Consider the following 4,102-nt stretch of genomic DNA (forward strand, 5'->3'; position numbering starts at 1 on the left):
CAACCGTGCTACTGTCAATGAGACAGGGGCGTCGGAGCGCAGCTGCCTATGCAGTCGACTTCCGCATTGCGGCTGTGAGGTCCGGCTGGAATAGCACTGCCCTCCGCGCCGCCTTTGTAAACGGACTGTCTTTGGTTCTTAAGGAGCACCTGGTGGCTAAGGACGAACCGCGGGATTTAGATGAGCTCATCAATCTTGTCATACGGTTAGACAACCGGTTAGAAGAACGTCGGCGGGAACGAGACGAAGGGCGTGGCCGGGCACGCGCCGTCCCTCTCCCTTCCGGTTCCGACCGCGCTCCGCCTTCCCCACGCTCCACGGCCCCTGCGCTCCGTGGGGCCACAGCTCCCCCTGCTGACGAAGCTATGGACACGAGTAGGGCAACATTTAGGGCACCAGACGCACAGAGGAGACGGGCCCACGGAGCTTGTTTTGTTTGTGGTGCAATAGAGCACCATATGAGAGACTGCCCCGAGCGGTTAAACTCCAACGCCCGCCCCCTAGAAACTGGGCTAGGGATGGGCCGAGACATTCACGTGGGACACACCCACATTGCCACACGACTCCCAGTTACAATCCTTTATGAGGACTCAACCCTGAAGGCCCCAGCACTGGTGGACACGGGCTCTGAGGGGAATCTGTTGGACAGCAGATGGGCCAGGGAGATAGGGCTCCCTCTGGTGGCGCTTACCTCGCCTGTACAGGTTCGGGCACTAGATGGCTCCCTACTCCCTCCGATCACGCATAAGACACCACCTGTAACTCTGGTGGTGTCAGGAAATCACCGGGAGGTGATCGAGTTTTTTGTGACTCAGGCCACCTCCCGTGTGGTTTTAGGATTTCCCTGGATGTTGAAGCACAATCCCCGGATCGATTGGCCGTCCGGGGTAGTGGTTCAGTGGAGCGAGACCTGCCATCGGGTGTGTCTAGGTTCCTCGGTTCCTCCCGGCTCCCAAGCTAAGGAGGAGGTCGGAGTCCCGCCCAATCTGGGGACGGTGCCGGTGGAGTACCACGACCTTGTCGACGTGTTCAGCAAGGATCTGGCTCTCACACTTCCCCCCCACCGTCCGTATGATTGTGCCATTGATTTGGTTCCGGGCAGTGAGTTCCCTCCAGTAGGCTGTACAACCTCTCACGGCCTGAGCGCGAATCAATGGAGACCTACATCCGGGACTCATTAGCTGCCGGGTTGATCCGGAAATCCACCTCCCCGATGGGCGCAGGTTTCTTTTTTGTGGGTAAAAAAGACGGCGGACTTCGTCCATGCATTGATTATAGGGGGCTGAACGAAATCACGGTTCGCAACCGATACCCGTTGCCCCTGTTGGATTCAGTGTTCACACCCCTGCATGGAGCCCAAATCTTCACCAAGCTCGATCTTAGAAATGCGTATCATCTGGTTCGGATCCGGAAGGGAGACGAGTGGAAAACGGCATTTAACACCCCCTTAGGTCACTTTGAGTACCTGGTCATGCCGTTCGGCCTCACAAACGCCCCCGCGACGTTCCAAGCATTAGTTAATGATGTCTTGCGGGATTTCCTGCACCGGTTCGTCTTCGTATATCTAGACGATATACTCATCTTTTCTCCGGATCCTGAGACTCATGTCCGGCATGTACGTCAGGTCCTGCAGCGGTTGTTGGAGAACCGGCTGTTTGTGAAGGGCGAGAAGTGTGAGTTCCACCGCACGTCTTTGTCCTTGCTGGGGTTCATCATCTCCTCCAACTCCGTCGCTCCTGATCCGGCCAAGGTTGCGGCGGTGAGAGACTGGCCCCAACCCACAAGCCGTAGGAAGTTGCAACAGTTCCTAGGCTTTGCTAATTTCTACAGGAGGTTCATTAAGGGCTACAGTCAGGTAGTTAGCCCCCTGACAGCCCTGACCTCACCAAAAGTCCCCTTCACCTGGTCGGATTGGTGCGATGCCGCATTCAAGGAGTTGAAACGGCGCTTCTCGTCTGCACCTGTTCTGGTGCAGCCCGATCCTAGTCGCCAGTTAGTGGTTGAAGTGGACGCCTCGGACTCAAGGATAGGAGCCGTGCTGTCCCAGAGCGGGAAGACCGATAAGGTCCTTCACCCGTGTGCCTATTTTTCCCGCAGGTTGACCCCAGCCGAACGGAACTATGACGTCGGCAATCGAGAGCTCCTTGCGGTGAAAGAGGCTCTTGAGGAGTGGAGACATCTGTTGGTTGGAACGTCTGTGCCATTCACGGTTTTCACTGACCACCGGAACCTGGAGTATATCAGGACCGCCAAGCGGCTGAATCCCAGGCAAGCCCGCTGGTCACTGTTCTTCGGCCGTTTTGACTTCCGGATCACCTACCATCCCGGGACCAAAAACCAAAGATCGGATGCTTTGTCCCGGGTACATGAAGACGAGGTCAAAACGGAGTCGTCGGATCCCCCGGATCCCATCATCCCGGAGTCCGCTATCGTGGCCGCCCTCACCTGGGACGTGGAGAAGACCGTCCGGGAGGCCCTGACACGAGACCCGGACCCCGGAACCGGACCGAAGAACAAACTCTACGTCCCACCAGAAGCCAGGGCTGCAGTTCTGGACTTCTGTCACGGTTCTAAGCTCTCCTGTCATCCTGGGGTGCGAAGAACCGTGGCAGTCGTCCGGCAGCGCTTCTGGTGGGCGTCCCTGGAGGCCGACGTCCGGGGTTACATCCAGGCCTGTACCACCTGCGCCAGGGGCAAGGCCGACCACCGCAAGACATCGGGATTGCTACAGCCACTGCCCGTGCCTCATCGCCCCTGGTCTCACATCGGCCTGGATTTTGTCACGGGTCTCCCGCCGTCCCAGGGAAACACCGTCATTCTCACGATAGTGGACCGATTCTCCAAGGCGGCCCACTTCGTGGCCCTCCCAAAGCTACCAACGGCCCAGGAGACAGCGGACCTCCTAGTCCACCACGTCGTCCGTCTGCATGGGATACCATCAGACATCGTCTCCGATCGCGGTCCCCAGTTCTCCTTGCATGTTTGGAGGAGCTTTTGCCGGGAACTGGGGGCCAGTCTCTCGTCCGGGTATCACCCCCAGACCAACGGACAAGCAGAACGGGCCAACCAGGAGATGGAGCAGACCCTACGCTGTGTGACAGCCGCGCACCCGACGGCCTGGAGTACCCACCTGGCCTGGATCGAGTACGCCCACAACAGTCAAGTGTCGTCAGCCACCGGCCTCTCCCCTTTCGAGGTGTGCTTGGGGTATCAACCCCCGTTGTTTCCGGTGGTTGAGGGGGAGGTCGGTGTGCCCTCGGTCCAGGCCCACCTACGGAAGTGCCGTCGGGTGTGGCGTGCCGCCCGTTCTGCTTTGTTAAAGGCCCGGACGAGGGCGAAGAACCATGCAGACCGGCGGCGGGCCCCGGCTCCCACGTATCGTCCTGGGCAGGAAGTGTGGTTGTCCACCAAGGACATTCCCCTTCAAGTGGACTCCCCAAAACTGCAAGAACGATACATCGGCCCTTACAAGATACTCAAGGTCATCAATCCCGCCGCAGTGAGGCTCCAGCTTCCGGCCTCACTGCGGATTCATCCAGTATTCCACGTCTCCAGGATTAAACCCCATCACACCTCACCCCTCTGCACTCCAGGTCCGGCGCCACCTCCTGCCCGGATCATCGACGGAGAGCCGGCTTGGACCGTGCGCCGGCTCCTCGACGTCTGACGAATGGGCCGGGGTTTTCAGTATCTGGTGGACTGGGAGGGGTACGGCCCCGAAGAACGCTCCTGGGTGAAGAAGGGCTTCATCCTGGACCCGGCCCTCCTGGCCGACTTCTACCGTCGCCACCCTGACAAACCCGGTCGTGCGCCAGGAGGCGCCCGTTGAGGGGGGGGTCCTGTTGTGTGGGCCGCTGAAGAGGAGGTACTGCTGGCCCACCACCACTAGAGGGCGCCCTGCCTGGAGTGCGGGCTCCAGGCACCGGAGGGCGCTGCCGCCTTACGGGAGCAGCCAGGACGACAGCTGTCATCCATCACTGGAGACAGCTGATCCCAATCAATACGGAGGTATATCAGCAGGACGGCATCTCCACCTCATTTGCCGAGATATCGCCTGACCAAAGAGGTAACAATCTCTGCCCATACATATAACTAACCATTG

Source organism: Thalassophryne amazonica, chromosome 1 (assembly GCF_902500255.1).
Source record: "Thalassophryne amazonica chromosome 1, fThaAma1.1, whole genome shotgun sequence".
Taxonomy (NCBI): Eukaryota; Metazoa; Chordata; class Actinopteri; order Batrachoidiformes; family Batrachoididae; genus Thalassophryne; species Thalassophryne amazonica.